We start from the raw sequence: 14,977 nt of genomic DNA on the forward strand, positions 1-14,977 counted from the left end.
AGCATCATATCTAATTGTGAAACTCTTTAGCTCCTTCCATGAAACCCCTGAAAACTCTAAACATTTCATAGTTGGAGAGTCTGTGACCCAGTTCCCACAGGTAAAGTGGACAGTGTGTAACAACCAGAGACAACATGTTTTGACTAAGTACCTATGACATATATGTATGTGATAAGCATTCATCATTTATATATATATGTATACTCTAAGCAAATAATTATTAAGTTCAAAGCAGTTCTGGCATATATACCTTGTACTTTGAAATATTTTCTTTCTTTAAAGGCAAGGGCATCAATAAATAGACCATTGATCAGAAAACAAATACTGATTGGGGCACCTGGGTGGCTCAGTTAAGCGTTTGACTCTTGGTTTTGGCTCAGGTTATGATCTCACAGTTCATAGGACAGCATGACAGCACAGAACCTGCTTCAGATTCTCTCTCTTCCTCTCTCTCTGCCCCTCCCCTGCTTTTGCGCATGCTTGCTCTCTCTCTCAAAATAGACCTGCGTTTAAAAAAAATACTGATTTTTTTAATATCTTGGACATGCACCTCAATCATTGCATGTTTAACAGTAATTATTAGATGTCCTTTTTCATTTGTTTCCATGTCAGATAGGCTATAGTTGAGATAAAGACACGGAAACCCTTTATAGAGCTCTTTGGAGACAGAAGAAAAACTTCTATGGAAAATATGACAACAATGCCTTATAACAACATTGATTTTGAAGAGTTATGTAGAATGCAATTTATTTCCTAGTCCTGAAAGTTAATGCTATTCCAATGAGATATAAACCAGGAAACCAAAACTGTCCTAACCCTTTTTCATATCCTGAAAGTATATATATTGAAATATTATAAAGCCTCAAGTAGTTATGATGGAGCTCTAAACATAACTTCTTTAAGGGTCCAGGAAACTTAGGCTGGAGGTATTATGCAGTGTGGACTAAGAAGGTTGAGAATGAACAACGGATATCAGCCTTGTACATTTGAAGTACACTTGAGAGGCCAGAAAGGTATGATGTTTGGGCAGGTAGCAGCTGCTGATGGTGGACATGACTACTCACAAGGGCCTTAACCTAAGAAACTACAGGATGCTGTGAAAAGAGATAAGATTCTGGATTCTGAGATACCTTGGTTAAGATCAGAAGCCTACCACTTATTAGCTATGTGACCTCAGTTCAAATATACTGTTTAATCTCCCTATACACCAGTTTCCTTATTCAGGATTGTTGTGAGGAACTGGCCCAGCATATACCTGATGCATAGAAAGTACTCAATGTCAGTCCCAGCCTTCCCTGACCACTTAGCTCTGCTGCACTTTCCTTGCAACAGAGGGTTCCACATCTCATACATGGAAAGATGTTCCCAGGACTAAAAAAATGTGTTGGAAAAATGAGACCAAAAGCTCATTTGACAAGTTTTGTGTATCTACATTTTTTATACTCATATTCCAGACCATCATTGTCCATTTCCTAGATGACAATAGCCTCCCTATTTTACCTCCTGTCTCTCTTGGTCAACTTTTCTCTTGCTTCCTTACCGTTCTGACAGCTAGAATGATCCTTGCAAAGCATAACTCATAGAATACCACCGGGGCGCCTGGGTGGCGCAGTCGGTTAAGCGTCCGACTTAAGCCAGGTCACGATCTCGCGGCCTGTGAGTTCGAGCCCCGCGTCGGGCTCTGGGCTGATGGCTCGGAGCCTGGAGCCTGTTTCCGATTCTGTGTCTCCCTCTCTCTCTGCCCCTCCCCCGTTCATGCTCTGTCTGTCTCTGTCCCAAAAATAAATAAACGTTGAAAAAAAATTAAAAAAAAAAAAAGAATACCACCACTTTCCTCAAAATCCTGTAATTTAGAATTAAGTCAAACATACCAGGGTCTACAAAGCCCCATATGAGTTTAGGCTTTGTGTGCCTTTCTGACCATGCTCCCTCCATCCTTCCCGTTCAAATACTAGCTTTAGCCTCACCTTTTTGTCTCTCAAGCACTCTGAGTTCATTTCCTTCTCAGGGCCTTTGTGTATGCTATTCTCTGTTGTGCTGGGCTGTGCTATATCAACTTGGTTAATCTGGGAACTCTGTTTTCCAGAATCCTCTTCCCTGTGTAGTTCTAGGTTAGAGTTTACCAAAGAGGCGTGAGATTTGGAAGGCAGAAGTGAGGGAATGACCATTACTCTTGAATAGATATAATGACAGACACAGTGGTATCCAGGGGATTCCAGCTTGCCCTTGCAGTCCTCCATGTTTACCTCATCTTCATGACTGCTGGCCTTGTGACTAACAATGGTCCCAAGCCCTCCACCAGATACTTGGAAGTACTTCTGAAGGATTGATTGGTGAATATTTCTCCAACCCCTTAAATATTCTGCCAGACTTTTGCTTCCAAAGATCCTTCCTCATCTGTATAAGATGTTATTCCTATAGTAAATTCTTTATTCCCACAATACTCAGAGAGTCTCTGTTTTCCTAACTGATACACCTGTGCCACCTTCTTCGCATGGCTGTTCCTACCTCATTATTTGAGTTTCAGCTTAAATGTCACTTCACAGAGACTCCGTAATGAAATTGTCATCTTGTCCCCAAACCCTCTCTAGTATAGTGCTTTCCAAAGTCGAGTTGTGTACACCCTCTGGAGTGGATGAAATGAGAATATTCATGAATATTTTTGTCTAAAAAATAAGAAAGAGCTGAAGATTTGCTATAAATCTGAACGTAGTAGTTGATACTGACAGCTTCACTTAATGCATTTGTCAGGTGGTCATGGGTCACATGGAGATTTCCTGCAGAAAAAGTGAGACGAACACAACTGGGAGGCATTGACACATGTCCTCAGTCAGTCAGTGGCTTTCAGTGCATTGCAACAATGGGTTGCCCCTTATATGGGCACAGTCTTCTCTGGCTAACTCTAAACTACAACCAGAATTATGAAGATTGTAAGATAGAGTGCTAACCAAGCCAGCTTTCACAAAATGGGCAAGTGACTTTAAAAGATTCCTATTAAGAAATTCATATGGGGGGGGGGCACCTGGGTGACTTGGTTAAGCGTCCAACTTCAGCTTGCATCATGACCTCACAGTTTTAAGTTTGAGCCCCACATTGGGCTCTGCAGAGCCTGCTTCAGACCCTCTGTCTCCCTCTCTCTCTGCCCCTCCCCTGCTCACTCTCTCTCTCAAAAATACATAAACATTAAAAAAAATCATATGGAAGATAATAATAATGCAAACATAAACTAACAAAACACACATACAGAGGATGCCCGTTATAATTTTATCTAGAAAGGCCCACAATTTACAAAATCTCTAGTCTGTTTCTCTTTTATCACAATCTGATAAATCAATCAAATTTCATCACAATCTGAAATTGTTTTTTGAAAATATTTACGTGTTATTTCCTATCCCCCACTCCACCACAAACATTAAGTTTCTTGACTGCAGAAAGTACTCCTCACCTTGGCATCCATAGTGCTTAGAGCAGTGCCTGTCACTTTGGAAGCACTTAATATGTATTTTTTTAGTTAAATGACATATGCTTCACCCTAAATCTTCTTCCAGGCCTTTCCCAAATCAATCTCAACCGCTCTTACCACAATCATTTAAACTTACCATGCTCACTTCTGCCTTCAATTTCACTGATGGTCTTTTGTTCATCTGCTCCCTTCACCCACCCCCTTCAACCCCGTCTGAATCCCACCTATTCATGATTCAAATCTTGCTTTTCCATCCCACCCAGTACTCCATCCCAGAATGCTCCTGGGCACACTGAAATCCTCCCACTGTGAGTACTCTGTCAGAAACTTTAACCATAAGAATTGTTCTCTAATTTAAAATTTAAATTATTTTGCTATACCAGAAAGCAGTCTGTAGCTGAACAAGCTTTTTATATTAGAGCAACTGTTAAGGAGATCAGTAAAATATTTAGTCTGTAAGCCGTACTTTTGAATTTAAATGCCAATGATTTCTAGGTGAGTTAATCGGGAAAACTATTTGAGGGTTCTTCATCCCTTCAGGGAAAAAAGAAAGTTGCTTTCTTAACAGAAAGGAAGATACAGGGAGAGATTGCAATTACAGAAGCTTTAGGATACTATCACTTTCTTTTTTGGCCTGTGTAGAGAGAAGATGAAATTAAGTGATAGGAGAAAAAAGCAACCTTCCTTGCTGATAAGGAGTTAGCTAGCTCCTAGGTAGTCACCTGGCCGAGACATCCCTTGAGGCATTTTGATACCAAATTACAGTATTTTAAAATTTCGAGGGGACAGGGGTGTTTGACCCTACATTTTAAGGAAGTTAGTAAATCACAAAGGAGCTGTCAAATCTAAGTGTGTTAATAACATTATGGACTGGACCAAACTGATAAAAGATTAGAGGGAAAGGTAGCAAAGTATCCATAACTATTTGCTTTCTTTAAAAGCTTGCTATACGAATAAAGAAATTTCATCTTTTAAATACAGTATTTTATTATACTGTTTCAAGTTGACTGTTTTCATAAAGAATTTGTCTTACTTTAAAAAAAAAAGAAAAAGGAAAGAGTTGCTGGTACCTCCATTTCCAGGGAACAGGGCCTTGGCCTCTGCCTTTTGTGTAGAGCATAGGCCCCATTAGGCGCAGCCACCTATCATCAGCCTTTCTTAAGCATCAGAGTAGACAGCCTGCATTTCCTCCACAAGGAGGAACTGAAAATCAAAACCTGTAAGTATGAGATGAGAAATGTCAAAATAAACTATATAATAGGAAAAAAGTGTTGTTACGTGTGTGTCATCAATTTTTATATTAATTTAAACAAATTTTTATTTATGTTATAAACAGCAGAATTTACATCTATCTGATAAAATAAACATCTATCAAGGAAGATAGATGTCTCTTGTTTGGAGCCTTTGATTAGGGCCAGACTAACATAGGAGTTTTTATGGAATCGAAATTGAAGCAAAAGTGAGGGGTGCCTGGGTGGCTCAGTGGGTTAAGCGTCCCACTTTAGCTCGGTCATGATCTCACAATTCATAGGTTCAAGCCCCATGTCCAGCTCTGTGCTGACAAATTGGAGCCTGGATCCTGCTTTGGATTCTGTGTCTCCCTCTCTCTCTCTGCCCCTTCCAGGCTTGTGCTCGCTCTCTCTCGCTCTCTCTGTCTCAAATAAATATATTTTTTTAAAAAGGCAAAAGGGAGCTAAATTTCTCTGAATAATGAGAAAACAGGAATTATCTCTGGCAACTAGGGAGAGTGTTGGGGATCCTGGAACAGCAAAAAGAAAGGCAGGAGAGGGAAATGGGAAGGGGGACAGCATGCCAAAGTAAAATGATAAAGAAGGCCAGTGGGAAATTTCCTGTGGTGGGGAGACCAGCTTTAAAACATTGCTGTGTAACATTTGGTTTTAATTGTGAGCCTTCTTGAGACTCTGGAAATATTGGGAAAGGTTTTGGATTTCTCATTGATGGAATAGGGGCTTAAGTCACTCTACTTGGATGTTGAAGGTAACTCCAGAAGGCTAGAGAACTTTGGGGCCACTTGGGTTATGTAGCAGCCATGGAGGTGTGCTGCTCGAATCGCCCTGCAACAAAGATCTTGCTGGTCAGCCACAAAGACGGCAGTTGGCCACCGCCTCTGGCTGGCGCAGCTTGGCTCCCCTCAGGTTTCAGGCCATGGTCTTACTGGGCAGCTTCCAAAGAATACTAGGACCTGGTCATGTCTGCCAAGTGCAGGACTCCCCTTACGGACAGTCTTTAATTGGGAGCTCCCCACTAGATTGACTAAGACTTTATCAATCTGTATCACAGTCTGTATCACAGTCTGAAGCAGTCTCTGCCCAATTCTGCTCCTTCCTATTTTATTTTTGAAGGGTTAACTCCAATAAACTTCTTGCACATCTGATTCTACCTCAGTGCCTGCTTCCCGGAGAACCCAAATGACACAGGTTACATATACTTTTTATTTTTTTTAACGTTTATTATTTATTTTTGGAAAGAGGATGAGCAAGGGAGAGGCAGAGAGAGAGGGAGAGAGAAAATCCCAAGCAGGCTTCGTGCTGTCAGTGCAGAGCCCAATGTGGGACTTGGACTCACAAACCATGAGATCGTGACCTGAGCCAAAGTCAAGAGTCAGACTTAACCGACTAAGCCACCCAGGCTCCCCTATACTTTTTATTTTGATCACTAAGTGTTAGCTGCTATTATCTTTATTATTCTCTCCCATAGCCCCAAACACAGACTTTTACCAATGAGAGAAAACTTACAGATGGAAGTACATCCAAGAATCTGGAAATAAAGACATTACTGGTCTGTCACACATTGGCCGGGTAGTGTTGACAAGTGTTATAGCCTCTCTGAGTAGCAGTTTCCTCATCTGTAAACTGAAGCGTAAGGGACTACGATCTCTAAGTTTCTTGCAAAGCATTCAGTGTTCAGTATTCTGTCCAGTACACCACAGTTTTTATGTAATGGAGACCTGATGACTAAACCTGGCCACATGTTACAATGACGCTCCCTGTACTCCTTTAAGTATGTTTATGTTTGAAAATAAAGCACTGTAGGGAACTAATCTAGGGCAGCCAAAATGTGAGGAAACAACTTCTCTGGTCTTAGGTTATTCTGATAACAATGAGATGGGAATTAGAACACTCTGAAAGAGTTTCATTATTTCTTTATTTCCTATCGAATGTAATGCCGAGTAATATCCAGGTAGTTCCTCCATTGCTCCATTCCTCTGCCTGAAGATGAGATTCTCCAATTGTCTGTTACCCTCTGTGGGTCCCTCAACTTGGGGGTAGACAACAGAGGGGATGCTATTCCTTTCATAACTGAGAAGAACATTCTGGGGGAGGTGTAGGTTCACAACTCTCCCTGGAGCATCCCTGGTATAATCTGAAACTGGCCACTTCACGCAGAGGTCAGGGAGAGACCAAAGAAAGAGGCAGGCCACTCCAGGTTGGTAAGGTGGTAGTTTTAATAATAGCAAATGGAACTTACACCCAGGCTTGTGCTGTGTGGCACAAAATGAATGGATCCCGCACCCACCTGCCAAATCCTAAAAGTTTATCAAGAGGCATTAACAGAGTTCAGTCACATACACCGTGCAGGTGTTCCCAACATCACATCATTATCTCAAGACTATGTCCTTGCAGCAGCCTCTGGGATCCAGAAAGGCAAGTGGAACCCATATTTCAAGAACAGGGGAGGGGGGAGGAGCATCCCATCTCCCAGGTCCAGCTCACAGGTCCACTGGCAGTTTCATCTTTCAATGACCCTCCTCAATAGGAAACGAGAAAAATCTTCTCCTCAGTATTATTTATTTCCTGAAATAAATAAGATCCTTGAGGTTGTGGATGCTTGAGGATATCTCACCATAACCTTCATATCATTTGGGCCACAGAGAAACATGTTTCTTCCTAATGTTTATAGAAAGAAAAAAAAAAAAACAAGGATGATTTATCAGCAAAGAAATGGGTAATTTATACACATTACATGTTCTCTCCCCCTATTGTAACTTATATTCTTTTTTCTTATGTTTATTTATTTATTTTGAGAGAGCACGCACATGAGCAGAGGGACAGAGAGAGAGGGAGAGAGAATCCCAAGCAGGCTCTGAGCTGTCAGCACAGAGCCCGATACAGGACTCAAACTCACAAACCGTGACATCACAGTCTGAGCTGAAAATCAAGATCCGAATGCTCAACTGACTGAGCCACCCAGGTGCCCTGTAACTTGTCTTCTTAAAAGGGACCCCAAAATCCTTATATACCTTGCTAAAACAAAACAAAAACAAAAAACTAGCCCCAGTTTATCATATTTCTCATGAGGTGGAAAAATTATATAGTGGTATGAGAACATCTTGGGCCCCCAAATGGAAATTTTCCTAATGGGTTCCCATGACAATGAAAATCAGGAATACCCAAACTAAACCACATTAATCGTCTTTACATTGTCTAAATTAATCCAGCAAGTAAAGCAGATCTTACAGAATAAGGCAATGAACTGCATTGGGTTCATCTGGCATACCCAAGAAATCTGGGAAAAGGATAAGAGCAAGCCTTTATTTCTTTACCCCTTATGAGATTAAATATTGATAAAATGTGCAGTGGCCTATCTTCAAAGGAGCTACTTTCCCACTATCATAAAATAACTGAAGATCTTTCAAAGCCAACCAAAATGTTATCACCCTTTGAAGTTTAAAGTATAAAGACATAAAAAATATAAACCCTTTGAAATGTTAAGTATAAAGACATAAAAAGTAAAAACCATCAGATGGTTCTTGAGAAACATTTTGACATAAGAACTTGGCTGTGGTGGTTTCAGAGAAAAAAAAAAAAAATAGCAGAGAATGATGGTGGAAATAGTCCCTGTTGAACTTACGGTTGATTGATTTGTCCAAGGGCAGACCCAACAGTTCTCATTGTCCACAAGGAGGAAAGGATGAATGGAATTCTGGGCAAAACTACCAATAAAGCTGGGGTGGGGGGGGGGAGGGAGGGGGATAAAGAACAACAAAAAATTAAATTAGCCTTAAAAAGAACTTTGCTGTTGAGTTTGTATGTGGTCATTTTGTCAAATGATAGAATTTTCTTGTTTAAAAAAAAGCACGAGCTCCCTCCAGTGGCTAATCTAACAGTTTTTAAAAACAAGCTGTTTTAACTAGAAAAGGACTAAAATATACCTGGCTTTTCTGAACATAGTCAATATTACTGGGTTTCTAACAAGAGAGACAATAACTAGAATTCACATGTTAGTCACCTACTGATCTCGAGGTAAATTTTGCCTGTCGATGTCTAAGATATTTTAAGTTGTTACTTCAATAAATCAAATCACACAATTGAAGAAGCAGAAGACACTAGAGATTGTGCGTTTATTCATTCGACAAATACTAACTGATTACCTAGTATGTGCCATGTGTGGAGGATTGAGCAATGAACAAAACAAAGTCCTCATGAAATTCATATTTTATTGGAAGAAAGACAGACAATAAACAATTAAGCTAGTATATACATAGTAGGCCAGAGGCTTATAAGAACTGTGGAGAAAAATAAAACAGAAGGGAGTGTGGAGGAGAGGCAGGAAGTCACAGAAGGCCTCCCCAATAAGATGTCACTTGAGCATCAGAGGAAAACAGCAAGTATGAAGGCCCTGAGGCTTGATGCATTGAAGGCAGAAGGCTATTTTGCCTGGGGCAGAGTGGGGAAAGGGAATGTGATGGGAGAGGAGAGAGGTAGTGTGGCGTCAGATTATTATGTATGGCCTTCTATGCCACTGAAGGATATTAGCTTTAAATCTGAGTGAGAAGGGAGGTTGGAGGAATAACCCGAGTCATTTAAGGGTCCCTCTGATTACCACTATAAGAACATACATGGGGCACCTGGGTGGTTCAGTTGGTTAAACGTCTGACTCTTCATTTCAGCTCAGGTCATGATCTCATGGTTCCTGAGTTTGAGCCCCACATGGGGCTCCTCGCTGACAGGGCAGAACCTGCTTGGAATTCTCATTCTCTCTCTCCCTGCTCCTCCGCCCCCTTCAAAATAAATAAATAAACTTAAAAAAAAATAATAAACATAAGCGGGGGGAGGGATGGCAAGGGAAGAAGCAGAGAGACCAGTTAAAGGCCAGTGACTGAATATGTTTCCAGAAGGAGGGAGAGACCAACTGTATCCAATGCTGCAGATAAGATAAAGAATGAAAACTGAACATTGGACTTAGCAACATCACAGCAGTGGGTGACGTTGATAAAAACAGTTTTAGTGGAATGGTGGAAGCAAAGGACTGGTTGGCAAGTTTCTTAAAATGTAAATAAAACTTATCATTTGATCTAGGCATTCACCAAGAGAAATGAAAACATATGTCTACATAAAGACTTGAACACAAATATCGATAGTCAAAAATGGGAACAATTCAAATAGTTAACAATAGGTAAATGGATAAACAAAATACATCATATCCATACAATGGAATACTACTCAAGAATAAAAGGAATAAACTATTGATATACACAACATGGATGCATCTCAAAATTATTATGCTAAATGAAAGAAGTCTGACACAAAATACTAATGTACCATTCCACTTACATAACATTTCTGCAAATTAAATCTTATGTTGACAGAAAGAAACTGTACGTTTGTCTGGGGACAGTGGAGCACAAGGGAAGTTGGGAATAATGGATATATATTCATTATCTTCATGGTGATGATGCTTTCATGAGTGCATACACATATCAAAACTCATCAAATTGTACACTTTATGGCCAATTTCTCGTACATTAATTACATCTTAATAAATTTGTAAAATAAATACATGATTATTAGAAAATAAAGGATGGGATCTCACATGGAAGCAGGGGTGTTGGCGTTAGATAGGCTCAAAAAATATCACGAGCACATCAAACCCATCATTCCCAGCTATTATTGCTATATTTAGCATCAATTTAACGGAAATTTTCAGTTGATCATCATGTGGATCATACAATATGGCAGTGTAATAGTCGTGAGGTTGGCATGAGAATTGGCTTTGTTCAACACTCTCATGTTACAAAGAAGGAAATATTCCCTAAGGAATGCCACAAAGTTCTGTTACATAAATGATACTAATAAACCCTCATGGAGGTTACTACCTGTCTCAACTGAGTTATTGTTTCTTTGTCCTCTATGTATCCCCCCCCAACCCGCATATCAGAACTTTACACAGCTTTCAAGACCTTTCTCAGGTACATCCATCTTCGTGAAACATTTCCTTATTCCTCAAAACAAACATAATTTCTCCTCCCTTTATCCAAAGCTTCATTGTACCCAGCCAAAACTATCCATCTCACCAAGTTCTAACCAAGGAGATAAATGCATTAGTATTACACTGTTTGGAACTTTTTTGTAAGGCTAATTCAGGCAGAAGGTGCACCCTTTGCCCTTCCCCACTTCCCTTCTTCCTACTGCTTCTAATACTTAATAGCTCAAGACTGGTGCTTCAGCTGCCGTCTGGACTATCATACCCTCCTCCACACAAAAGGCACCCCAAATAAAGATATAAGAGTGTGCACCTTATGCAATCAAGATTTAAAATAGCCTCTAGTCTAGGCCCCTTTAATAAAGAGAGTTTTAGGGGCACCTGGGTGGTTCATTCAGTTAAACGTCTGACTTTGGCTCAGGTCATGATCTCATGGTTTGTGTGTTCAAGCCCCTCATTGGGCTCTGTGCTGACAGCTCAGAGCTTGGAGCCTGCTTTGAATTGTCTCCTCTTAGGGGCGCCTGGGTGGCGCAGTCGGTTAAGCGTCCGACTTCAGCCAGGTCATGATCTCGCGGTCCGTGAGTTCGAGCCCCATGTCAGGCTCCGGGCTGATGGCTCGGATTCTGGAGCCTGTTTCCGATTCTGTGTCTCCCTCTCTCTCTGCCCCTCCCCCATTCATGCTCTGTCTCTCTCTGTCCCAAAAATAAAATTAAAAAAAAAAAAAAAGCAAAAAACGTTGAATTGTCTCCTCTCTCTGCCCCTCCCCGACTCGTGCTCTGTCTGTTTGTCTCTCTGTCTCTCAAAAATAAATAAACATTAAAAAATATGGGTTTTTTTTTTGTAATTTAACTTTATTTTTTATTTTTTAAAATTTGCATCCAAATTAGTACATAGTGAAGCAATGATTTCAGGAGTAGATTCCTTAATGCCCCTTACCCATTTAGCCAATCCCCCCTCCCACAACCCCTCCAGCAACCCTCAGTTTGTTCTCCATATTTATGGGTCTCTTTCGTTTTGTCCCCCTCCCTGTTTTTATATTATTTTTGTTTCCCTTCCCTTATGTTCATCTGTTTTGTCTCTTAAAGTCCTCATATGAGTGAAGTCATATAATTTTTGTCTTTCTCTGACTAATTTCACTTAGCATAATACTCTCCAGTTCCATCCAAATGGCAAGATTTCATTCTTTTTGATTGCTGAGTAATGTGTGTGTGTGTGTGTGTGTGTGTGTGTGTATGTGTGTATATATATATATACCACATTTTCTTTATCCATTCATTCATCGATGGACATTTGGGTTCTTTCCATACTTTGACTATTGTTGATAGTGCTGCTATAAACATGGGGTGCATGTAAAAAAAGTGTTTTTAAAGAAATTTTTACTCCATTTGAATCTAGATGATATGGTCCATTTTATAATTATTATAGCATCTCTTTTGCAATGGTATAAAGGAGATGTTTAGAATAATTCTTTTCCAGTTAAAAATTATTTGGGGATCAGAAAAAGATGGAAAGTTCTTTTGCCGATTCAAGACTAAATATAGAAATGAATATGGAGTTTTCTTGTCATTGATCTGGCTAATATACATTAAATATATGTAGATTATGTTACACATAATATATTGTTTAATATATTTAAAAGTACATACCACTCTCAGCCTTAGTTTTCTCATGGATAAAAAAAAAATCCTGCTTTTAGCATGTTTGGGGGTGAAATGAACAAAGCTATATGTCCTCCTTAGAAGAGCACAGAAAGTCTAGCATCATTAGGACTGCATCATCTCAGCCAACTCATTTTTCTCAGCTGCTTCCCTGCTGCACACTCCCCTCCCAACATTGAGTTACACCAAAATTCTGGCCATCCTTAAATCCACCAGACTCTTTCAAGCCTTTATTCCCTTATACAGGTTATTTTCTTTATATAGAAAGCCTTTCTTTCCCTCCTCCACTGAAACTCATCTTTCAGGATTTCAATCAAGTAGTACCATAACCGAAACATTCTGGTTCCTCTAGGCTGGGTTGTCCTTCCCATCGCTTCCACTGCTCTACTAAAGGGACATTTTTACTCATTTTATTATTTCTTAATGTTTATTTTTGAGGGTGGGGAAGGGCAGAGAGAGAGGGAGACACAGAATCTGAAGTAGGCTCGAGGCTCTAAGCTGTCAGCACAAAGCCGGACACAAGCCTTGAAGCTATGAACCGTGAGATCATGACCTGAGCCAAAGTTGGATGCTTAACTGACTAAGCCACTCAGTTGCCCCCATTTTTATTCATTTTAAATGTGTTTGTCTCTTTGTCTCCCTTTTTAGTCTATGAGATTCCTAAGGGCAAATGTCTATGCCTCATTTATTTTTGTATTCCTAGCACCTACCCTAGTTCCTGACATGTAGATTGCAAAGAAAAGTTTGTGACATGGCCTAAGTGTTTCATTCGTGTCATATTTTTGTTTTTAAAGATAAATATTCATAGTATATAAGCTTATGAGTTTGAATTATATTAAATAATTTCAAAAAATTCAATATATTTCATTTTGGGAATATTTTTTTCCTAATACAACCTAACCGATTTTTTAAAAATTTAAATCTATGAATTTTTTAAGTTTATTTACGCATTTAAGTAATCTCTACACCCAATATGGGGCTCAAACTCACAACTCTGAGATCAAGAATCTCATGCTCCATGGGCTAAGCCAGCTGATGACCCTATGAATGGATTTTTAAAAAATATTTATTGCTTACATTTTCTTCTTAATAACTTCACAAGTACCCGACACAATGATTAATAAATAGAATAGTCATTTTCCAAACATAGCTGAAAAATTAATGGTAATTTGCACAGCAGTCTTGATTTTGCTTGTGCTCAGGTGTGATCACACAATTATCTGGTTTTTGGCTCACTCCACAGAGTTCTGTGATGACTTGGACTGAAAGTTGATGTTCTGTGAAATTGTTTACATTAAGCAGAAGAATACCGCTGCCCTTCAGTTAATGCCATACCATTTACTAGGTGACAACTGTGAAACTCCTTTTCCCTTTCTCAACTAGTTACAGTCAAAACTGCCTGGACTGAAATCCCCAGCTCCCACACCAGCTATGTATTTGGGCAGTCAATTTGTCTGAGCCAATTTCCTCCTCTGTAAAGTGCAGATAATTATATTATCTAATTTAGAGGGATTTTCTGAGGATTAAATGAGTAATGCAAGTGAAGTGCTTGGAACAGTGCCTGGCACAGAGTGAGTGATCACATGTATATTTGTATTAACAGCCTAGCTTGTTCATTCATTCACCACATTTTTTTGTCTTTGCACACAGTGAAATTGTAGAAATGTATTCTCTTCGAATTACCAGCATTTGAATTTAAAACTCTGACTGAAGAGTACTTATAAAGATTATAAAGGTGGTCCTTTAAATACAAATTAATTTGCATTAAAAAAAATTTTTTTAACGTTTATTTATTTTTGAGACAGAGAGAGACAGAGCATGAACGGGGGAGGGGCAGAGAGAGAGGGAGATACAGAATCGGAAGCAGGCTCCAGTCTCTGAGCGGTCAGCACAGAGCCGGTCGCGGGGCTCGAACTCACGGACCGCGAGATCGTAACCTGAGTTGAAGTCGGACGCTTAACCGACTGAGCCACCCAGGCGCCTTACAAATTAATTTGCGTTTTAAAATCAATCAACATGTTACAATTAATCCAGGTCTTGCCCTTTTACCTTGTGTAGGTCGGGGGGAGTTGAAACAACCAAAAGCAAAACAGAAACAGTATTTAAAGTTATACCAAAAAAATAACTTACGCTCCTCATTGCTCTTTTTCTTTCTTTCTTTTTTTTTTTAATCTTCTTTTTTGTTTATTTGGAGAGAGAGAGAGAGAGAGGGAGGGAGAGCGCGCGCAGGGGAGGGGCAAAGAGAGGGAGACAAAATCCGAAGCAGGCTTCAGGCTCTGAGCTGTCAGCACAAAGCCCCACGCGGGGCTGTAACTCACCGGCCTTTGGATCCTGACTTGAGCCAAAGTCGTAGGCTCAACCGACTGAGCCACCCAGGCGTCTCTCCTCATCCCTCCTTCCCACCACCCCCGCAACTCTAAAATAGGATAGTGCTATCCACTCCCAAAGGAAAAAGCTTTTTAGGCTGTGGGATTTAAAAAACGATTAATCCTCATGTGTCAGTCTCATAGGAGTGTCAGAATGACGAGATGAACTAATATGTGTGGTAAAAAAAAAAAAAAATCTTTGCATTTCATAATATTTCAAAACGTTAAGTAGGAGTGTTTGGCCAAGGGTGGAAAACGTCCCCCCC

General features: G+C 39.9%; 1 long non-coding RNA gene across 1 annotated transcript; it reads right to left on the reverse strand.

Annotated features, from left to right (window-relative positions):
* Window positions 1-6,911: 6,911 nt before the first annotated feature.
* Window positions 6,912-14,946, reverse strand: LOC109499447. The gene is made up of 3 exons (XR_002156723.3): window positions 14,664-14,946; window positions 8,336-8,429; window positions 6,912-7,371 (listed from the first exon to the last, which is right to left on the reverse strand). It is a non-coding gene; the product is annotated as an uncharacterized LOC109499447 (long non-coding RNA).
* Window positions 14,947-14,977: the final 31 nt, after the last annotated feature.

This window comes from Felis catus, chromosome B1 (genome assembly GCF_018350175.1).
Source record: "Felis catus isolate Fca126 chromosome B1, F.catus_Fca126_mat1.0, whole genome shotgun sequence".
Taxonomy (NCBI): Eukaryota; Metazoa; Chordata; class Mammalia; order Carnivora; family Felidae; genus Felis; species Felis catus.